Source organism: Pongo abelii, chromosome 19 (assembly GCF_028885655.2).
Source record: "Pongo abelii isolate AG06213 chromosome 19, NHGRI_mPonAbe1-v2.0_pri, whole genome shotgun sequence".
Taxonomy (NCBI): domain Eukaryota; kingdom Metazoa; phylum Chordata; class Mammalia; order Primates; family Hominidae; genus Pongo; species Pongo abelii.
The window spans coordinates 81,723,581-81,747,880 of NC_072004.2; the positions used below are offsets into that span (position 1 = coordinate 81,723,581).

Consider the following 24,300-nt stretch of genomic DNA (forward strand, 5'->3'; position numbering starts at 1 on the left):
TATGCCATCACTTGCCTAATTAGTTTTATAAGGAAATCCGTGTCGTCCCAGGTCATCCTGCCAATAGAGGCAGCTTCCGGTTCTCTTGAGCCTCCCGAGGGGTGCATTACCTTCACAAAGTGCTGGAAGCCGGCTTTCCCGGAGCTCCAGGGTCGGGGATCATTTTCCTTTTTTATCATAGAAATGAGAAAGTCAGTGTCAGGGAGGTGGCTGACTGTACCACAGTCCTTCTGATTATTGACATATTTCTCTTACCTTAAAATTTGTGTTATTTCGTCATAAAATTGCAGGCGGGAAAAATGTATAGAAGCAATAGCCTTCAGATTGAGGATGAAGAAAACTCTCTGAACTTCAAGGAAATTTGGAAATGAGCAAAAATTTTGAAAACCTTTGAAAATGGAATTCATAGCCCTAATAAAAAAAGTGCAGTTAAGTGTATCAACATTTTGATTCCCAGACCAAGCACAGTGCCTGGCATATAATAGATGGTTAATTAATTTCATGGAACGAATACCTAAGTAGACGATGGATGAATGCCACTGCAACATAATGTCCATGAGGGCAGTGTTGCTGATATTTCTAGCATCATCTAGAAGGTGCTCAGTAACTACATTTTGAGTGAATGACTGAGTGCCAGTAAAAGATAAGCTATTGGGTTGAGTTATCTTTTTTTGCTTTTTTTTTTTTTTTTTTTTGAGATGGAGTCTCACTCTGTCGCTCAAGCTGGAGTGCACACGTGGCGCTATCTCGGCTCACTGCAACTTCCACCTCCTGGGTTCAGGCGATTCTCCTGCCTCAGCCTCTCGAGTAGCTGGGACTGCAGGCACGTGCCACCACGCCTGGCTAATTTTTCTGTATTTTTAGTAGAGACAGGGTTTCACCATGTTAGCTAGGATGGTCTCAATCTCCTGACATGGTGATCTGCCCGCCTCGGCCTCCCAAAGTGCTGAGATTACAGGCCTGAGCCACCACGCCCTGCTGAGATATCTTTTTTAAATTAAAAAAAAAAAAATTAGAGACAGAATCTTGCTATATTGCCTGGGATGGACTTTGGAACCCTTGGGCTCAAGCCTCTTGCTTCAGCCTCCCAAGTGGTTGGTTTTACAGGTTTGCGCCAGTGTGCCTGGCTGTTGGGTGGATTTTAGTATGAAAACTACAGATCCTAAGAGATGATCCCTGGGCATATCAACAAAGTATATATTTTTAAAAGCCAAGCTTGTTAGAAATATTGATTATGTCCTGTGATACTGGAAATCCATATTTATTTGGAAATATTAAATAGAGTTGACATGTTGAATTTTTTAGTATAAATTAAGGCACTGGTTCTCAAACTTTTATGTCTCAGGATGGCTTTTGGTGCAGTGACTAACGCTTGTAATCCCAGCATTTTGGGAGGCCGAGGCAAGCAGATCACTTGAGGTCAGGAGTTCGAGACCAGCCTGGCCAACATGGTGAAACCCCATCTCTACTAAAAATACAAAAAATTAGCTGGGCGTGGTGGCTCGCACCTGTAATCCCAGCTACTCCAGAGGCTGAGGCAGGAGAATCACTTGAACGTGGGAGGCGGAGGTTGCAGTGAGCCGAGATCATGCCACTGCACTCCAGCCTGGGTGACAGAGCAAGACTCCATCTAAAAAAAAAAAAAAAAAAAAAAAATTATTGGGGACTCTAGAGAGTTTTATTTACATAGATTTTATCTACTGATATTGGTCATATTAGAAATTTAAAATGAGAGATTTTAAAGATATTTATTAATTGATTTAAAATAGTAATAGTAATCCCTTTATACCATTACACAAACTACATAATTTTATGAAAAAGGACATTTTCCCAAACAAAAAAAAATTTAGTGGGAAGAGTGGTGTTTTACATCCCTCTTCTGTCTGACTTAAATAAAACATAGTTGGACTCTCAGCTGCTTCTGCTTCAATCTGTTGTGATGTGTTTTGGTTGAAGTATATGTCTAACACATATATGTAATTGAAAAAAGGAGGGAATATTTTAATAGCTTTTTCACGTAACTGGAGATACTCTTTGGTATTTTTGATAGTGGTCGTTGGCAAGTAATAGTTTCTCAAAGGTTGGTTGCAAGGTAGAGAGTGAAACCGTGTCTGTGTTTCATATTGGTCCGTCTTATGTGTTGAATGGCTCTTTTATGTGTTGGTGTGACCGCATTCTTTAGTTTGGAAAACACGATTTCATCGAGTTCTGCAGGTTCTTCTAAATGTTGACACATTTCATTATGCAACATCAAAAAAGTCACAATTGTTAGTATCACCATCAGTCTCATCAAAGAGCCTTTAAGTACTATTAGGAAGCCGTCAAGCTGACGGTAGATGCACATTTTCTAAGATTGTATTTTTCACTTGGAAGCTTGAATTTATCATTGGCAATAAATTCTGTCAGTTACTTAAGTGAAGCGAGAGGCTCACTTTATTGTATTTCAAAAAAGTATCTGCCAAATATCCAAGTCTAAGTAACCGTATTGTAGTTGTTCTTTCAAGTCAAAGTGGTGTTTCATGGAGAGAGTGGCTGCTCAGCCCAGGACAGCCCTCATCCCTGGAGTGTAGCCAAATGCTTTATGTGGCAGAATATTTACGCAGAATCCAGAATCTTTTTTTTTTTTTTTTTTTGAGACAGAGTCTCGCTCTGTGCCCAGGCTGGAGTGCAGTGGCCCAGTCTCAGCTCATTGCAACCTCCACCTCCTGGGTTCAAGCGATTATACTGCCTCAGACTTCTGAGTAGCTGGGATTACAGGCACGCGCCACCACGCCCGGCTAATTTTTGTAGTTTTAGTAGAGATGGGGTTTCACCATGTTTGCCAGGCTGGTCTCCAACTCCTGGCCTCATGTGATCCACCTGCCTTGGCCTCGTAAAGTGCTGGGATTATAGGTGTGAGCCACCATGCCTGACCCAGAATCAATAATTGTTAATGCTTCATTGAGACTTTCTTAAATGAAACTGGCATAAAAAAACAACAAAAAGCCCCTGGGATTTCATGGTGGGAAGAACATAATCCTGCTGGTATCGCCTGGCACTGTCACCTTGACTTAGGCTAAGGTTCCTGCTGTCACACCACCATTGCTCTTGCACCATCAGTGCAAACATCAACACAAGGAAAAAGGCAAATAGTGGCTCAGTATTATCATTAAAGTGGTTTGATCATGAGCATACTTTGTGGAGCATACTTTGAGGCACACTTTGATTTAAGAGGTTAGAAACATCACATTAAAATTCATACTAATAAAGTGAAATTGTGCCAATTGCCCAAAACAGTGCATAAATCCAAAACTCTTATTTGTCTTGGAGAAATGCATTCAAAACGTAGTCAACACCACTGTCTCATTTTGTCTCTGTGTTGTGTTAAGATGGGTTTGCATACTTTCAGCCTCTTAGAGCAGGCAATTGGAACATTATCCAGCAGCAGGTTGAACAGCAGAGGGGGAGGGCAGCTGGAAGTTAGGCTAATCTAACAAATGAGTCATCCACATGTGGATAATGGAGTTGTAAAATTACTCTCAGCTTTAGTCAGCAGCAACCAAACTATACGGTTAAAAATTACAGGTCTCCAAAATAGAGACTTCCTGAGAACTTTTAGTGTAGCATTTAACTGAGAATGTATTGAGGGTTTGGTTGAGGATTTTTTCATAAAACCTTTCTGTTCTGGAAGGCAAGTTTGTTATTAAGAGTTTCAGTAATTTCTCTTATGAAGTGTTCAAAATGCACCAGAACCTGAACACAATGTGAGCAGCTGAGTGTTCATCTCAGCTGCATCCATCAAGTGAACGGTTTGCTCTCTTCCTGTCCATAATTTGAGAGTCAGCCTAATGGTGAGTGGACAATCATCTAATAAAATATTTCATACCTGTGGCAGCAGGTATAAAGCAAATAGTTTATTTTTGCCTTCCATGTAAAGTTTGGCAGTAAAATTTTTGTCTTGAGATTTTTGTTTTATAGGAGAAATTAAAATTCCTTCTGGGCTTTTGCTGTTCTCCCCTGAGGTTGAATATGCTGCCTGCCTACCCTGCTACCCCCTGCATTTGGCAAGGTTGCAGATGTCTTAGGGATGGAAAACCAGTAGCCAACACTAAACCAGGCCTGCTGTGTAGACCTGGCTTGGTGAGTATGGAGCTGTTCCGCAGTAGAGGTTTGCAAAGAAGCCATCCCACCCTTGTTTCCTCTCTCCTTCTGGCTTTTCATTTTTCTTCTGGCCTTTTGCATGGAAGAAATAAGTCATCCGTTTTGAACAGTTTGGGTGTGGAGAGTTTGCCCATGTGGTAGACTCTGGCAGGACAGAGAGGGTTTTCCCAGGCCTTTAGTCATCCAGGTCCTGTATTCTCGCACCTCCTCTGGGCTGCTGACTGCGCACAAACACAAAATTCATTCCTCCAATAGAACACCGTTTGGCCTGGCTCCCAAAAACTGCTCTCCTCACTTGTGTGGCTTTGATTGAGTGTTAGGTGTCTCTTTGACTGCCTCCAGTGTCTCTTATTTTTAGGGCCTTCGTTAATGTCTTCTGTGTGTGAAACATGAAAATGGAGCCATGGCTGCTGGAATTGGAAACTTAGGGTTTTTAGGCCACCATTCCCTTATCACATGGCCTTATCAGGTTATTTAGTTACAGAGGTTAAAAAAAAAGTCCACCCTAGGAGCCGGCGTGTGTGGGGAAAGGAGAGAGGGGGCAGCTGAGCACTTAATGGACAGTGAAAAAAGATATTGTAACTAAAGCTCGGGCCAGTGTTCTCAGGGCGATGGCCTTTCAGGTGCTGGCAGAGGTCTGCTTACAGCTCAGCCTGGTTGCAAATGAGGGGATAAATTGGTGGTAACAGTGCCTTTTTATTTTTTTCCTTTTTCCTTTGGAAACTGGCTTTTCACATGTTGGAAAACGAGCTTGGATGCTCGGTGTAGGTAACAGGCAGTTCTGATCTGAGAGGAAGGGCTCAGGAAAGGTGTGACCAACTGAGCCATCTGAGTGGTCAGTCCTGCCCGGGGCTCACCCAGGCAGGGAGCTGGGGTCTTTCATGTGGGTGTCCATGGACCCATAGGAGACAGGGAGGGATTGATTACAGGGGAGACCACTTCTCTTTCTTTTTCCTAAAGGAAACAGAAAAATGAAATAAAAATATAAAATTATGTTATTTTCCATCTTTGGAATTCTGTTCATTTGTGCTTGTGGCCAGTTTTATTATGTTTTTTAATTTTTTTTGAGACAAGATCTCACTCAGTCACCCAGGCTGCAGTGCAGTGGCACCGTTGCGACTCACTGCAGCCTTGACCTCCCAGGCTCAAGCGATCCTCCCACCTCAGCCTCCCAAGTAGCTGGGACTGTAGGTGCACACAACCACACCTGGCTAATTTTTTTTTTCCTTTGGTAGAGATGGGGTTTTGCTGTGTTGCCCAGGCTGGCCTTGAACTCCTGGGCTCAAGCAGTCTGCTTGCCTCGGCCTCCCAAACTGCTGGGATTACAGACGTGAGCCACCGTGACTAGCCTGGGACCGGTTTTTGACAGTCCCTAGCATTCCACGAGCATTCGTGTGCAAATGCACAGTCCAGAGGCATGTTTAGTTGACTCTGGTTTCCTCCCTCCCTTTCAATGTGTGGAACTCACAGCTTTCTTTCTCTGCATTGCTGCGATCTGCCACACTTCTCATTTTATCATGGACTGCAGTACATTGTAATTGTCTGTGTACCAGTTTCCTCTGTCTTACTAAAGTGTGAATGTTTGATGGAAGAAGCTCTGAGTGGACAGGGTCTGTCATAATCACCCCAGTATTCCCCATCGTGTGGTGCGGAGCTTGGTATGTGGTGGGGGCGGGTATGCAGTGAATGTGGAATGGGTGGATGCTTGAATGAGTACAGCCAAATCTCCTGGTCAGGAAAACCATGAAGTGTCAGCACTGTTCTGATTTTATTTCCTCCTTCAGGCTATGGGCGCATGCCAACTAACAGGGCAGGGACTGCCATGGCTAGTGGATATTACCTAAACTCTAGCCCAGTTTTGGTGCCCCCGTTTCTGAGTCCTGAGCAAGTGTTCCTGGCATTGTGTTGGTTCCTATGGTATGTGTTTTAGTCTGTGAGACTCTTTCCTCAATTTGAAGATCTGAAAGTAAAATGTTTCACCCAAGGTTTTTAGATTCGAGAGCTCATCCCGTAGGCCAGAGAGAGTAAGTACTAATACTTACTGAACCTCTTGTCTATATGTGGCTGTGTTTAGAAAGGGCTATTGGGAAACATAAAAAATAGATTCTGACATTGGAAACAAATACATTTTAGTATGTGCTGCTAAAGAAATGTGTGCTATAAGCTATTCTCCTGGGGTTATAAATCATTAAATATTAGCTTTTTAAATGATTAAACATGTGACTGTATCTTATTGGTTACAAATAATAAATGCCTACTCAAACCAGCGTAAACCATAAAAGTAGAATTTGTATAAGGATTCACAGGGTGGTTTATGGGGAGAAGGGCAGGAAATGCTGCCAGGCTACAAGGGAGTCTGGAACCAGGACTAGGACAGTACCAGGAGCCAAGGCACTGCTCTTTTACCCCGAGAACCCTGGGACTTACCCGTGCTTCTCTCCCAGTATCAGATTCGTTCTCCTTGGCAGTGGTTGGGCTTCCTCCACTTCCCTGCTCTTAGGATCTAAACTGGCAGTGTCAGGTTGTGAGTATACCTCTGCCTTCAAGTTCAAATGCAAACAGACACAAGTCTTTGTTTAAATTCCTGAGGAAGAATTTGGTTGGCTCGACGTGGTCAGCTGTCCACCCCAGTCCAATGAACTCTGCTCATGGGAAGGGGGCTGGGGAATAAATGTGGCTTAGAGGGCTGACGTGAGATCCCAGAGTCTGGAAGCTGTTTCAAGGTTCTGGAATAGTCTAGTAGGGCTACAAAACTCAGAGCAAGCCATAGGGTCCGGACAGTACCCTATTTCCTTTATTTCTAATTATTTTCTACTCTGTCTTTTGAGGGAACTCATCAGTGTCTTCCTGAGGCCTGGAGGCTTTTCTGTGACCATGAAATGAACTATCTGAGGCCTGGAGGCTTTTCTGTGACCATGAAATGAACTATCAAGGGCAGGGCATGGGCTCTGCAGACAGCCCAGAAGTTCTCTGCTGCAGGGCTAAGTGATAATTCTACCGAGGCAGTTGACATTCTTCTGGATAGCTTTAGGGCAGATGAAAGGGAAAGAATATCAGGAGAAAAAAAGAGCATCTTGAATTTGTGGTGTTTTTTGAGGTTTTTTTTTTTTTTTTTTTTTTTGAGATGGAGTCTCTCTCTGTTGCTAGGCTGGAGTGCAATGGCGCAATCTCAGCTCACTGCAACCTCTGTCTCCCAGGTTCAAGTGATTCTCCTGCCTCAGCCTCCCAAGTAGCTGGGACTACAGGTGCGCGCCGCCACACTCAGCTAATTTTTGTATTTTTGGTAGAGATGGGGTTTCACTATGTTGACCAGGCTGGTCTTGAACTCCTGACCTTGTGATCCGCCCGCCTCTACCTTCCAAAGTGCTGGGATTACAGGAATGAGCCACCGTGCCCGGCCTGAGTTGTATTATTTTAGGGTTTGGGGAGGAGGGAAGTGGCGAAGAATGGTATATGAAGGGTGTTCTTGATTTTTCTGAGATGAAATAATTTTATCCAGCCATTTATATTTCTATGTATTTCTTCGGTATCTGTTTTTAATATCCTGTTAGACATTTTAGTCTGTCAAGAGTTATTGCTAATTGTCAACAAACTACCTGGTTGCAGTGAAGATAGGTTCTTTTTATGCCATGCACTCCAGAGATCTACTACACAGCTGGGTGGCTATGATTTGCATTAAACTAATAAAGTCCCCTGGTTAAAGGGGTATGTCCTAGATTTAACATTTGAAATCCTTTTTGAAAGGATTTCAAAACATTTGAAAGTACAGCACAAGCAGATCTTTCTGCACATTTGGTGAAGCTTAACCATTTTTGATGGCTCACTTTGATCCTAATCTTTAATTTTTCTGATTGCTTTTGGTAACCTTCTATTTGGGCTGTCTGCCGAATTTTATGATAGGTTTCCTTTAGACAGCAGATGTAATCAGGTCATTTGATTCAGAAAAGGAGTTTGCTTTCCCTTCTGACTTCTGTTTTGAAAGCACCAAAGGGTTGGGCACGATGGCTCGTGCCTGTAATCCCAGCACTTTGGGAGGCTGAGGCGGGTGGATCACCTGAGGTGAAGAGTTCAAGATCAGCCTTGGCAACATGGTGAAACCCCGTCTCTACTAAGAATACAAAAATTAGCCGGGTGTGGTGGCCTGCGCCGGTAATCCCAGCTATTCAGGAGGCTGAGGTGGGAGAATTGCTTGAACCCGGGAGGCGGAGGTTGCAGTGAGCCAAGATCGGGCCATTGCACTCCAGCCTGGGCAACAGAGCGAGACTCTTTCTCAAAGAAAGCACCGAGGAATTCCCCCAATAGAAACAGTGTGTGGAAAATAATTTGGAAATGAAGGAATTCAGATGGTGTGAGGTTTTTGTGGCTTGCTCTGTGTTTTATAGCCCTGGTGGGCTGCAAACAGGGATCTTGCTTCAGCTCTCAGAGCAGCCTCAGTCACTGGGAACTTTTTTTTTTTCACCGATGCTGCTTTCTCAGCTTCTGGAATTGCCTCCTTAGTCCTGAGTTAAAATGTCAGAGACAGGTTTTATGCTACTTTGCTGGCAAGGATCACCATCGCACACGTCATGTAGTTTATCTTGAAATTTTATGATTTGGGCATCAGATTCCTTCAAAGAAGTTTGTGTCGTCTGTTTTGTTGAGAGAGCCCATGGCTGGGATCGCAGACCTGAACATTGCCTCTTCCTGAATTGTGTCCTTGAGTTGGTTGGTGTGTATCTCCAGAGTCCAGTGTTTTCTTTTGCAGAATGAAGGAGTTGGTCTGCAGTGATCTCAAAGATAATTCCGACCCAGCACACCAGGACTCAACTTAAGAAAGAATTATTTTTGTTATGAGTCACGTACATTTAGGGTTCTTACCAGACAGAATAAATATATGCAGCTCTGCTCCATGCAGGCAGGCTCTGGGTCCTCACCTCTGCATACAGGATGCTGAGCGTGGTAGTGGTTTAATCAATACTGTTGGTGGTGTAAATGGATGAGTGGTGGTTGTTCTGAAACTGCTTTGTAGGATCTAAGCTGTTTTGGGAGCCAATGTAAGTCTGGTCTCTGTCATTTGGAGTAGATTTTGAAAATAGAAGATTAAAACCCCTCTTCATTTAAGTTGCCGTCTAAGGTCCTGGACCAGCCTTGGTTCACCCAGGTTTTTTCCTCTGCAGTACATTGGCTCACAGAAAACAGGGCTGCCCCCTTTCCCTGCGTATTTGGCCTCGGACTGCCTACTTGACTAATCAGTTTAAGCTCTTCCCTCTTAGGCCATTAATCCTATTTCTCCAGCCGAGAAGCAGCAGGATAATAGTAATGTGTCCTGTAGCTATTAAAAGATGATATTGCCTTGCACATAAATAAATAAAGTACTTTTTTTTCCTCTGCAAAAGGATGATCAAACAGAAATTTAATTTTCATTTATGCTTTCGCCTTTTTGTGATATTTCTTTGTATCTTCTAGTACAGTCAGGGGAGAACATCATTTTTACTGTTATCGATGGCTATTTTCTACTTGTTTTCAGCATCCTAACAAGGAATTTGTGTTCCTATACATGCTTACATTTTGTCATCCTATGATGAACTCTAGTTGCTCGAGGGGGCGAAAACAGAGTGAACATGGAAATGATCTTTGGCATGTGGTATTTTCCGAAAAACTGAATTTCATAATAAGCACATTTCTTGGCATTTGCTAACCACAATAATCTCCACATTCCTAGAGGTCAGATTTTCTCATTGAACACATTTTTTTTTCTTTTCGGTTTATATATGCAGAAAGGGCTTTATTAAAACTGAGATCATTCTCATTCAATCTTAAGCTAGCAACCAACCCAGATCCTTTTAAACCCTGCTGTATGTGCTAATGAAAACTCAGGGAAGTGCTAATGAAAGGGAGGTGGTGAGGCTCCTTCCTCTTCTTGCCTGGAGACTTAACCTGTACATTTCTAGGCTTTTCAGAGTTAAGTATTGCACCTGCTTGGGCAGTGGTGATGGAGCTCCTGAGGTATTTCTGCATTTGCTTCCTGGGTCTTGAATTTCCACCATTAAATTTCAGTCTAGTGGCGGGTGCATGGGTGTGTGTTATGTCATTCTGAGTTTTTTTTGTACGTCCAAAATAATTTTGTCATCACCATGATCATGGCTGCCATCATCATTTCGACTTTTGAGAGTCAGTTTATCCTCTGACCCAGCAAATATGCTTCTGAGAATTGGCCCTAAGCAAGTAATCTTGAATATGGAGGAAGATTTTTGCACAATGAACCTGCCGGTTGCTGGTTTATTCATAACAGCAAAAACATTGGAAACATCCTTTATGTCCAGTTTTGGGGGAAATGATTCAGTGATGATTGGTACTGTATATTCAAGTAATAGAATATTAAGTATCCTTTCAAATCATTGCTTAGGATAAATATGGAAAAATGCTCTTGAAAATATACCTTCCCAATTATAGGAAAGATAGTAAATTATATTCACAGTATGATTAAAGTGGTGTTTTTTTTGAGATGGAGTTTTGCTCTTGTCTCCCAGGCTGGAGTGCAATGGTACGATCTCGGCTCACTGCAACCTCCGCCTCCTGGGTTCAAGTCATTCTCCTGCCTCAGCCTCCCGAGTAGCTGGGATTTCAGGCACGTGCCACCACACTCAGCTAATTTTTGTATTTTTAGTAGAGATGGGGTTTTGCCATGTTGGCCAAGCTGGTCTCAAACTCCTCAGGTGACCCACCCACCTCGGCCTCCCAAAGTACTGGGATTACAGGCGTTAGCCACCACGCCCATCAGTGATTTTTTTTTTTAATCCAGTTTTTAAAATACCTGAACAGTGATGGTGTAAAGGACGAGATGATAGAAGACTTTTTTCTTTTCATTTTCTTGATTTTCTTTATCATCCACTTTTTTAAAAGACAACAACATTATTTGCATAACAAAACACCATATAGACTGGGCACGGTGGCTCACACCTGTAATCCCAGCACTTTGGGAGGCCAAGGCAGGCGGATCACAAGGTCAGGAGATCGAGGCCATCGTAGCTAACACGGTGAAACCCCCATCTCTACTAAAAATACAAAAAATTAGCCAGGCATGGTGTCGGGTTCCTGTAGTCCCAGCTACTCGGGAGGCTGATGCAGGAGAATCACTTGAACCCAGGAGGTGGAGGTTGCAGTGAGCTGAGATCGTGCCACTGCACTCCAAGCTAGGTGACAGAGTGAGACTCCGTCTCAAAAAAAAAAAAAAAAAAAAAAAAACCAAAACAAACAAACAGAACACCATATAGATGGATATCTAAAAGTGAGTAAGACTTGAAAATCAGCCAGAAATGGTTGCTGTGGTGATAAACATAACCCTTAAAATGGTTTTTTAAATATTTTTTTAAAAATAGGGTCTTACTCCAATTGCCCAGCCTGGAGTGCTACTGGAGTGGTGCGATTTCAGCTTACTGCAGCCTTGACCTCTTGTTCTCAGGTGATTCTCCCACCTTAGCCACCTCGGTAGCTGAGACTGCAGCCACACCACCATGCCCAGCTATTTACTGATTTTTTACTTTTGGGAGAGACGGAATTTTGCCATGTTGCCCATGCTGGTCTTGAACTCCTGGGCTCAAGTGATCCACTTGCCGCAGCCTCCCAAAGTGCTGGGGATTATAGGCGTGAGCCACCACGCCCAGCCAAAATGAATTCTTTGGGGTCCAGAAATCTTGTCTTTTGCAAATATAGTTTGATGGGGCAGGGTTGCTGGGCAATGAGGGTCCCAGGCTAACAGTTCTCTCAAGTGTGCTTCATGGCTCCTGAGTGCCAGCTCTGAGTCAGGGGTACAGGAAATGGTGGAAGGAGACAGAGAGAGAGGGTGCTGAAGCTGGGTGGTGGGGGAGCACACTAGAGGCAGCTGTGCTCTGAGTCACACTTGGGTCTTGCATCTGGCTTTCTGCTTTTATTACTATTATACTTTTTAATGCAATGAGCTGTAGATACAAAGCCAGCTTTGAGTTGTTAAGAATAATGAGGTCTGTCCTGACAGTACAGGCAGCAGAGGCATAAGCAAATAAATCCCAATGTATTATAATATGCAATTTTATATTTAGACTTCGAATGCATTATGGTGATCATTATAAAAAATATCTATTTCTAATTCTGTTAAGGAAGGTGGTATAGCTATAGGGGCTTTAGAATTAGAACAGGGTTGAATACTGGCCCTACTTACTAGCTGTGGTTTTTGGATAAGTAATTTAACTTTTCCTGGCAGAGTTTTCTCATTTATAAAATAGAAATAATACTACCTTTCTCATAGGAGTTTGTGCTTATTAAATGAGAGGTAATGTATGTATGGTTCATGGTGTATGTTTGGTAGATGATGATTATCGTGAATAACTAGTAAAGTAAGTAATGTTATTTAAGTTATGCTGTTACAAGACCCACTGAATGCCGTGTCAATAGGAACACAGACTGTTATACTAGTTTGGAAGAGAAACCTGGTTCGGATTCTAAACGGTACCTTGGAAGTGCAGATGGACAACAGAATGATTGGAGATGAGTGCCTTGGTAAATCAGTTCTTTCTGGTGAACTTGGAAGCAGAGAAAAGAGTAACAAAAATTATGGAATATAATTATATTAATTAGAATTGTACGATGATTATAATAGAATTGCCTTTTGTTCTGGAGTTAATATTTTATAACTTTATAATTAGATCTCTTGAGTATTTGAAAAGTTCAATAAGAAGTACTTGTTTGTGTCATATTAGTCTATTTTAATTGATACACATGCACATAGAGCACAATTTTTTTTTTTTAAGCTCAAAAAGTTTATTAGTGTTGGGGTGAGATTTGATGCACTGAGGTTTTCCCTGGACAAGATTCTTACCTTCTTTGAGGACTGAATTTAAATAGTTATTCCCAGGAGGGCAGAGGAACTCTTCTGTTGTAATTGAATAATCATTGTCATTCTTGGGTACCAGATAAACTTAACTGATCACTTAATTGATGCTTTGAATGGCTGCATAATATGTAAGTTCTTAGAAGCCAGAGATGAGATTTGTTCATGTTTTGCCCTTCTAGTACCTAGAAGGTACTTTGCACATGGTAATGAATACATGTGTGAATTAATAGATGGTAATCTGTTACACTCTACCCATTTCCTTTCTCAAAGATTCAAGCCTAAGGCTAACATAATATTGAGAAGAAGAAACATAACTACATTGCTGTTGACAGTGTAGCAGCAAATGTAATAATGTGTGGAACTTCAGGGTTTCTTGTTCATTCAGTGGTCAGCATACAAAACATGCGTCAGTACCTTTTTTCTTGTTCTCTTAAAATTTTATTTCTTTACCCCCAGAGTGATGTTGGCACATTTGCTCTGCTGAAATGATTTCAAGAGCTCTTCATTGCTGATTCATTTAATGATTATGGTCCAAATGGCCCCACTCCCACAAGGAAAAGTGTCTCCACATTAACAAGCACTTTCTTCTGCTTGATTTCTATGGTTACATACATTGTGTCACTTTGAGGAGTTGGAAAGAAATTTAACAGGATATTAGGATGAGAGTACCTTTAAAAAAAAGTTCTGCTAAGGAAGTGTTTCATCCTGGTGAATAATGAAATCAGGTTAAAATTTGTCTTAATAATGACTTTCGACGTAATCCTTGTTCTCACATTTCATGGGCTGATTGCTTTTTTATTTTAGCTGAGGTCATGTTAAAACCAAAATAAAGTTATTTGAAAATCTAGTGCAAAATTTTATTTTTCTATCAATTTGTCATTCCCAGAGCAAATTTGGGGAGAGCCAAGTAAATTAAAAAGTGTGAATTTAGGTGATGTTAAGTCTAAGATAGCCCTCAATAAAGAGCTTCTCAGAAAATTCTTGAGCGGTACCAACTTTTGTCGCTAATAGCCCACAGACACGCGTCACTTTAATTATTTGAAAACCTACACTCAACAGAAATGATAAACTTATAAATGATTTTGCAATCTGCTGCCAGTTTCTTAAAAAAAAATTATCAGTTTCTTAGTTTATTCTGAACTGGATTTGATACACAGAAAACTGGTTTCCCTGCCTGCTTAGGAATATATCACATCATGTAATAAGCCTCTCAGAGATGTAGCATTGAGCAGATTAAGGCCTCATCTCATTTATAGAAGAATTCCACCCTGGCCATGTGGGTCTGAAACTCTGGAGGGCTTTAACAATGTCTTGAGGTCATTGTCATTTAAAGAGATGACTCACTGGTTTTATTTAGTAGAAATAAATACTAAATAAATAATCTCCACGGATTATCCAGAGGGGTAAGTTGAAGGATGTTGACAGACAACTCAGTAAATTGCGTCTCAAATATTAATAACAGTTTATTCTATGCCAGCACCAAAAATATTTCAGAGATGCTTTTAGGCTTCTCTCAAGTATGTTGGGAACAGAAAAGGATTATAGAAATATTTATAGTAGGCATAAACTTGCACAAAAGCTCAAAGTACCTTAAGTAAGCTTGTTGCAATTATTCTTTTGGAGAACTGGATTAAGTAATTATTTCTTGTAGCCTCTGACTATTTAACCTCCTACTAAACTGCTCGTTGTTTAAATGTCTCTTATTTAGCTTTGTTTTTATCACTCCTTAAATTTAATATTCTCAAGGCCAGAATTATAGCAGTGATGGTCAGGACATCTTTGAAGACAATTAGATTCTGAGAGGATAATTTATATGTGGAATTAGGAATATTCATATCACTCAGAAGTATCATAAAAACCATTCTTTCACAATAACTTTTCCACTCAAACATCGCCGAACTTGATTACCAAGACCCTAACTGTATTTCACTTCTTTGCAGTATTTGAAGTTGGAGGGAAGGGCTTCCACAGCTGCTTCCACAGCTGAAGAGTTTGGCTAAACCATGGGACCCTTTCCCATTGGCTGAGGGGGTGAGAGTGGGTATTGATCCAAGCCAGCCCGCCCTTACTTGATTGGAACTCCGTTTTAGTACTTGGGGGTGACAGGGGAAAGGCCTGGAGAGCATCAGTCCTCCATGAGTCTTAGCTGCTCCACAAGAAAAATACTCGCTGTTTTCTCATAGGCATTGCCACAGTATTCTCTGACGAGTGTTTAGCAGGCATGGCCTGGTCTGGGAAAGTCCTCTATTCCTTGGCCCTGCCTGGAAGTTGTGGCGGGGGAGGCCATGGATTGGAAGAAACCCTAAGGTGGATATCCAAAGAGCTCTTAAATGTTGCTTGTGGCAGCTGGGAGCAGGGATACTAATGAGGAAGGACAAGCTCTTCGATTTCAGGTGGTTCAGGAGCCTCAGGCAGGAGTCAGATTTAAGGGATAAGTGGTTCCTATTTTCAGTATCGCTCCTGCACAGGTCTTTATGGAAAGTCTTAAAACTCACTCTCGTCATCGGAACTGGATAATGCAGGTTCTTGGCCCTTCCAGTGCTACATTGAACCAAGGGTTCAGAAACAATTGAGTGGTTGGTGATCAGTTCCAAAGTGGCGCTTAGAGGAAGTCTGGAAGTGAAGAGGTAGGTTTAGGGAATGAGTTTGGAGTCGTGTTTTCATTTCTTTTGGTTGAAGGAATTTAAGAGTATTGTCTTTATATGGTTTTATGTATTGCTTTTCTTTTTGTTTGGGGTAGGTGATTAAACATAGAAAAGTGGGGAAAGAGACAAATTTAGGCTTCAACAAGCTCTCAGTGATGTGACCCTATTTTCACTGAAGATTATTTACAACTTGACGTGGCCTTGGTTACTGCTGAGCTGGCTTCAGGGCAGTAGATAGGAAGGATGTTTCCAAGGAAAACTACTCTGAATGAACTTGTCCTTGGGTAGGTGAGTAACCGATATCAACCAAACCAAATGTCAACAAGGCATTCATTGTGAATCATCCTTTTTCAGTCTTGACACTGCAGGTACCAGATCAGTTGATCTCTCTCCTTTGTAAGTCTTTCAAAAGACGCATACATTAGATTTTTTTTTTTTTTTAAGACAGAGTCTCGCTCTGTTGCCCAGGCTGGAGTGCAGTGGTGTGACCCTGGCTCACTGTAACCTCTGCTTCCTGGGTTCAAGCAATTCTCTTGCCTCAGCCTCCCGAGTAGGTGGGATTACAGGCACCCGCCACCACGCCTGGCTAATTTTTGTATTTTAGTAGAGATGAGGTTTCACCATATTGGCCAGGCTGATCTTGAACTCCTGACCTCAAGTGATCCACCCGCTTCGGCCTCCCAAAGTGCTAGGATTATAGGCGTGAGCCACTGCGCCAGCCCATACATTGGATTTTATTTTCCTCCAACATGATGGACTCTACCCAGTCTCCCTGGTTCTGGTTTTCCAATAGTTACCTTTTATTGAAGCTGGTCAGTGTTTCTTAAATGTTTATAGATTTACTTTAGCTTTCCATTAAGAAATCAAGTAAATCAGATGTACTTGTCCTAATGTAATAATAAAGATAATAAAATTGTTGGTGGTTAATATTTCCTGAACATGTTCTCTGCGTCAGGCACCATTCTAAGTGGGCCTTGGCTCAGTTTCCACAAAGCCCCATGGAATCTGGTTTACAGAGAATAATGTGAGAGTGTCTGTTTCCCCACAGCCTTGCTGTAGAGGCCATGGCATCATCTAGTGACAATTTTCACCACCTGCTCTATTAAACCACTTGCGTATTCTAGAAGGGGTTGAGCTCTTTCTTTCTTTCTTTCTTTCTTTTTTTTTTTTTATACGGAGTTTCGCTCTTGTTGCCGAGGCCAGAGTGCAGTGGCATGATCTTGTCTCACAGCAACCTCTGCCTCCCGGGTTCAAGCGATTCTCCTGCCTCAGCCTCCTGAGTAGCTGGAATTACAGGCATGTGCCACCACACTGGAGTAACTTTTTGTATTTTTAGTAGAGACTGGGTTTCATCATGTTGGCCAAACTGGTCTCGAACTCCAGACCTCAGGTGATCCACTCACCTTGGCCTCCCAAAGTGCAGGGGATTACAGGCATGAGCCACCACCATGCCCAGCTGGGTTGAGCTCTTTCTCACCTGTACCTTGTAATGCCGCTTCCTCTGAGCAGACTGTCCCACTCTTTAGCCTTCCTGATGCCTCTTGGCTCTCCAGGCTGGGTGTCATCTGTCCTCTGCTCAGTTGTCCCACGATTTCCAGTGTTCTGTGTTATAATTGCCTGGTGGTTGTTGGATGCCTTCACTGGATCCTGAGCTCCTTAATGCTGAGATAAGTCTCACCTTTGTGTCTCGTGGGCCTGGTACACAGGAGATAACAGGTGAAGTCTGTTGATCTTACCTGATGGGGAAATGTATTTGTTCTGTCTCCCTCAACTAGTGAGGTGCCTTGCAGGTTTTTTTTTTTTTTTTTCCTCTTTCTTTTTTAATTTTTTGAGACAGAGTCTCAGTCTATATAGCCCAGGCTGGAGTGCAGGGGTGCGATCTTGGCTCACTGCAACCTCTGCCTCCCAGGTTCAAGCAATTCTTATGCCTCAGCCACCTGAGTAGTTGTGATTACAGGCATGCGCCACCACGCCAGGCTAATTTTTGTATTTTAGTAGAGATGAGATTTTGCTGTGTTGGCCAGGCTGGTCTCAAACTCCCGGCCTCAGGTGACCCACCTGCCTCAGCCTCCCGAAGTGTTGAGATTGCAGTGTGAGCCACTGCGCCTGGTGTCTTGTGGGCTTTTAGGCACCTCAATGTCTAGTTTTGTCAGAATAGCATCCTAGAGATCTTAGAAATCTTACCTGTTGGAGAAAGTTTTAAAGTGCCCCAAACATCCCAGCAGTTGTACATCCTTTCACTCACCCTAAAATTCATCCTGTTTTGCTTTCACAAGTATGTACATTTTGATGAAAAGACACTGCAAAATTGAGCACCAGCTAGCCAAAGTGTGTAGTAAACATTGCATGACTGTGTGTTTTATTATTTTGTTATTTTATTTAGTCAACCCTTTTGTTATTTTACCATAAGTTTATTTACACAGGGTAATCTTCTCCCATTACAGTTGCATGGAAGGAATCTTAGAGGAAACAGTTACTGACTTAATGTGAGATCAGAAAAATGAAGTGTTGGTATTGGTCTTGGGGACTTGCTGTCCTTTATCCTCGGTAAAGCAAACTAGCCATCTGAATGTAAAGGCAGCTCCTTACTTTCCATAAGTAATAAGTCATGATTTCTTAATGAGGCAAATTTTCTATTATTTAGTGAATTCCTAGTATTTGTTACAAGTAAATTCATTAAGAAACAGCGCTGTTCCAATAAAGCCAATTTAATTTCGCAGACAATTAAGGGGCATCTTCCATGCGCTCTGCACTGTGCTAGCCACGGGTGGAGATAGAAATGGAGAAGCTCGGGATGGGCTTTTTATTTATTTATTTATTTGTTTTGAGATGGAGTCTCACTCTGTCACCCAGGCTGGAGTGCAGTGGCACCATCTCGGCTCACTGCAACCTCCGCCTCCCGGGGCCAAACGATTCTTCTGCCTCAGCCTCCTGAGTACCTGGGACTACAGGTGTGCCACCACGCCTGGCTAATTTTTGTATTTTTAGTAGAGATGGGGTTTCAGCATATTGGCCAGGCTGGTCTCAAACTCCTGACCTTGTGATCTGCCTGCCTCGGCCTCCCAAAGTGCTGGGATTACAGGCATGAGCCACTGCGCCCGGCCTGGAATGGGATTTTTAAAGGAGATTGTAGCCAAGGGCAGTGGTGCACACCTGTAGTCCCAGCTACTCAGGAGGCTGAGGCAGGAGGATCACTTGAGCTCAGGAGCTCTGAGCTGTAGTGCACTGTGCCAGTTGGGTGTCTGCACTAAGTTTGGCATCAGTATGGTGACCTGCCAGGAGTCAGGGACCACCAGGTTGCCTGAGGGAGGTGTGAACCTACCCAGGTCAGAACTGGAGCAGATCAAGACTCCCATGCGGATCAGTAGTGGGGTCTCACCTGTGAATAGCCACTGCACTCCAGCCTGACCAACATAGACCCCATCTCAATCAATCAGTAAATTCATTTATTCATTCATAGGAATAACAGACAAGGGAATCACTTACAATAAAAAATATACAAAATAAATGGCTCCAGAGGCATAAAACCAAAGGGGTTTTGTGCCCAAAAATAGGAATCAAGGAAGTAACGTTTGAATTTGATCTTAGGGAATTGATGTACCTTAAACAAGTAGCTCTGTATGGAGAAGAGGAGAGAGGGAACGATAACGAAGAACAGAGACGTGGAGGCTGGAAGATGCCAGCTCTACCAGAAAAAGTAGCAAAAGTCAATGTGGTTGAAGTCGGGGGAGTGCAGGAGCAGGGAGGGTGTGATTGATGCCTGGCAGCTGCCCATAACGTATGATGCAGTATGGTTTTCGCCTGATTTGGGGTTTCCAGTTCTCCATGGCTGCTGACGGGGCTCCCTCAGGCACACATTAATGGATTCACTCAGCCAGTGATTTTTCTGTTTTCTCTTTCATTTCCACTTTTCTATCCCATCATGGTTTTCTGCATAACCCCATCTAATTTTAGACCAATTTTGATGTGATTTTTTTCTTCTACGTGAGTGGCTCAGTGAAGGCTTTCGAATACTATTTTCCCACTTGCATACTGTTTCAGAACCGAAGAAAGTAAAATCTAATTGTACCAGGTTTTTGAAAAGCAGTAGTTTCCATTGTATGTGTTTAAAAAGTCCCCAAAGGTCTGTAAGAATCTTTGAAAAGACACATGCAGCCCAAACCTTAGGAGAAAAGAAAAAGGGGACTTCACATTGTAAAAGCAGCATTTATCTTTGCATCTTGATGTTCCTAGAATAGACTCTCGCCTTTATAAGTGGAGTTTTCTTGTGGCTTTTGTGGGGAGGATTCACTAGAATTAGGGCAGATTTTCTGGAAAGTCCCGAAATTCAGCGTTCTGTTGGATTTCTGGTATCTATTGAGCAAGACAGTTGGGATAATGAGTCTTGGCATTAAATGTATTCTACGGGAGGGAGGAGAGAGAAGTGGGAGGAAGGTGTATCAGTCTTGCTGTCCTCCTGCAGCCTAAGCAGGAGGAAGAAAAGGAGAGGGTGTGAGTAGATGACCCAAGCCCTGGACTAAACACTTGAGGTGCATGATCTCATTTAATCCCCTTTCAGAGGAAACTGCCTGAGATACGTTTGACCCAGGCTTTGTGCTCTTAACCACTAAATGGCTTCCCTTTACTGATGATTTTACTCTGCCTTTATCCTATAGTTATTTATAGGCAGCTATATTTACTTCCTCCAAATAGATTAACTCTTTGTATACTCTTTGGTACCTAGAATAAGTCCTGTGTAATCCTAAACGCTCAATAAATATTTCTTAAAATGAAGATGATTCTCCTTGACAGAAAATTGATCTTATTGAGCATATATCCACTGAGAAAACAGATGTATGAATGTTTAATACTCCCTGATTATCGTATACTTTCTTATTTAAGCAGAAGTATAAAACGCATGCCAAAGGCTCACATAAATGATTTATTATGCACCAATTAACGTTATCTGAGCCATGGTTTTTCTTTGTTGTTATGAATTGAGCAATGACAGCAAGGCAGCACTCATTTACCTTTTGTTTCTATGCAGAAAACATTTCAAATAGGCAACTGTTGTCTCTCCTGAGTAGTCTGAGAAATGTGAATGGAGACATTTGTATTAGGTGTCCATCTCATGACCAATATGCTTTGTATTTTGAAGTTTGCTTTATTCTTAAGATTGTGGTAACTGTAAATCTGCCACTGAAACCATCCCCACAGATTGTCATAATGTGATCAGCTCTAAAAAGCTTTCTGCTTTTTAAAGTGTATAGTCTTAAGGATAACAATCATATAGATAACCTTTTAGATGTCAACACAGGTGATCTTTTTATGTGTTTTATTCTGATGCAACTTACAGTACTTAAAGGAAAAAAAATCCAGAAGCTTTACAAGGTCTTTAATAAGTACAAATATAGATTGCTCTAGGTAGAAAGTATGCTTTAAAGCAAAACTTTATTACACCATTTTCTGAGGCTTTTATTAATTACTCTGTTTTCCAGCGAGGCTTTTTCATAGGGATATGCACCTGACTAACTTATTAAAAATAAATTGCCTTTGCGGTCTTATTTTCGGGGCCTGGTGCTGAAGTTAGAAGGTGATTGGGCAGTTTTGTTTTCTACAGAGAAAAAATAATCCGGGAAGAGATCTTAATTGACCTATTAGCTGAATTGAGGAGATGAATTAGTTGTAGAAAGTTTGTCAAAGTTAAATAATAGCAGTGAGTTTGAAGGGGTGAGCTAGCAGAACTAGAAGAGAAAGGAGAATGAGAAAGTAACTCACAGGCCAGCTGTGTAATGGGTAGAGTGAGCTGTAGATGAATGTGAGTAGCTGGCTTGCTCTGTTGGCTGAATTCCTTGAAAAGAAAGGATGAGACATTTTTACTCCAGTAAATCTTATGTGTATCTCTTGTGGATTGAAGAAATTATTGACTCAATATGATTTAAGTTAGAGACAAAGCACACTCACAAAATTCCGAAATCAGTCTTTTAAAAAAGCACTTCATAGTGAGCAAAATTTTAAATTAAATCATCATCTAAATTGTGACATGCATTGAGAGGCACAGGTGAGGTGTTTACTCCACGTTGGCCTCCATGTAACAGTAATTTTCACTTGAAAGTGATCTTTTCAGGTTTTCAGGTTGCCCTCTTCCCCTCTCCTGTCTGTTTTCAGATAATTGGATGAAAGTAAAATCTTTTGAAAACATTGCTTTCATGGCGCCAAAAGCAAGGCATTTGTAACTGGCCTCAATTTGCAAACAGTTTAGGAGTTTGATAAGTTTCTAACAGGACCATGGTGAGTTCACAAAATCTGATTTCTTTAATGGAAACAAAAAGTGTGCTTTGTGGAAGTTGATGTTAGGAATTACAAAGAAACCCGCTGTTCAGCACAAGTGCCCAGGCCTTTGGCCAAGAATTCCTCAGCTTGGAACCTGAGCTAAGAAAAAGCCTCTGGTCACACCTGCGGATAAAAGACTTAGTGAAAGCTGGGAGGACAGGTGAAAAATGATGGTTTGGAAGCCAGAGACTGTTAAATAGAAGTGACAGAGGTGAGAGAGGTTTCCAGGAAAAGCCACTGCTGTACCTAAAACAGTAGTTAAAAGGAATTAAAAATGTAAAGTCTTAGACGTTTGGAACTCTGCTATTTCTGTACCTTTCTAAGTGATCTCCTCAGCCCTTCAGAGTCTGTTACACTGTTGCATCCTAAAAGATGGTCTTGATAGTAAATGGGGTAAAATGGTCTCATCAGGTCTACTTTTCTCTCCTGGTTGAATGTCTACTTAGGTTAAATAAAAGCTGTCCTGTTGTAGTCAAAACAATTAGTTCCTGGCCTCATAAGACCAGGTTTTAATCTGAGCTGTGCTTTTGCTGGCTTTATGGTATTGGGCAAGTTGGTAATGTGCAACTTAATTATGTCTCATTTGCTAAATGGATACCAATTTATGAGACTGTGCTCACAAACCTAAAGTGAACAGGTGAAAGACCCTCTGCAAAATAGCTGCTCAATAAACTGTTGCATGCTAATCCTAAATAAGCACTTAAGAGGTATCAGTTACAATGAATTCCCTGTATTTATAAAATAACTTACAGGTGCAGTTCCCCTTCAGAGGGAGTAACATGAATGAGTAACATCACCTCACTATACTGTTCTGAGAGGTACTTGGCAGATTGGTCAATAATGTGAACTCAGAACTCCAACTGTGGGATCCCAGCCATCCATTCAGTGGCATTTCTACCAGAACATCTGTTTAAGAGATTGAAGGTTGTTTAATTTTGGCGATTCCTACCTTGTACAGAATTCTGTGCATTTTAAGTTAAATTACTGTAGGTAATTGGGGATTTTGAAAATCTAGGCTCAATTGTTGACAATTCCAGTGACCTTTGGTCTGGAGCAAATCCCTTAGCCTATATATATACACACATATGTGTGTGTGTGTTTATATATGTGTGTGTGTGTTTATATATGTGTGTGTGTGTATATATTTACATATATATATATATATTTTTTTGGAGACAGGGTCTCTGTCACCCAGGCTGGAGTGCAGTGGCGCGATCTCGACTCAAGGCAACCTCCATCTCCCAGGCTTAAGTGATCCTCCCACCTCAGCCTCCTGAGTAGCTGGGACTACAGGCATACACCACCACATCTGGCTAATTTTTGTATTTTTTTGTAGAGACGGGATTGCGCTATGTTGTCCAGGCTGGTCTCGAACTCCTGAGCTCAAGTAATCTGCCCACCCCAGCCTCCCAAAGTGCTGGGATTACAGGCATAAGCCACCATGCCTGGCCTCTTAGCCTGTATATTTCATGTTTCTCATTCATAGTATAAAGACAGAAAAGATGCTTTCCGTGGGAAGATAGATGTGGACACAATTTCAAAAATTTTTATACAAATGTAAAGTACTGCAATTCATGTTGAGCCTCTCGGCTTAGTTGTTTTTAGAGTAAAGGGGTTAGCTAGAGGCCTGAGTCTTGCTCCCTGGCCTGGCCCAAATCACCTGACCCAGGAGACATCCCAACCTCTCTAGCTTTTAGTTTCCTAATCTGTAGATTGTGAGGGGGGTTGACTCCATGATTCCGTGAGCTTTCTTCTCAAACGTCTCATTCTAGAATATTCCATCGGTCCTTTTCTGTCACCTTCTTCCCAAGTGGTTGTGAAAGGGTGGCTTGTAGGCATCAGGCCAGAGCTGTGTGTTAGCCATAATTCAGATAATACAGCTTATAATTCAGCTTGTGTTGATCAGAAATTCTGCCCAAGGGAAGGCCCAGGTAAAACCTGTAAAGTCCTGGAGTTTCATCACAGATGATGCTATTGCAGAGCCTCCAAGATTTTGCCTCTTTTTTATGAGCTTTGGTGACTACCCCAGCCTAATGAGGTCCAAGATATCCCAGTACTTCCATGGGAGGATCACGTGAAAATTGCTGTCTGGTTCCAAAATTCCCTCCTAAAACAGCAAGGGTGGCACCTGGGGGAGGAGGAGGGACGTGGGGGAGGAGGAGGGACCTGGGAGAGGAGGAGGGACCTGGGGGAAGACGAGGGACCTGGGGGAGGAGGAGGGACCTGGGAGAGGAGGAGGGACTTGGGGGAAGACGAGGGACCTGGGGGAGGAGGAGGGACCTGTGAGAGGGGTATCAGTGATTCTGAAGGTGATTCCTCCTCTTCCTGTCCTCTTATTAAAATTCCCTGAGGCTG

At 42.1% G+C, this 24,300-nt stretch overlaps 1 protein-coding gene across 2 annotated transcripts in view; it reads left to right on the forward strand.

Annotated features, from left to right (window-relative positions):
• The window catches only part of PRKCA (protein kinase C alpha), a 502,365-nt gene that overhangs the window by 43,295 nt on the left and 434,770 nt on the right, over nucleotides 1-24,300 (forward strand). The gene's annotated exons all lie outside the window — the stretch shown is intronic.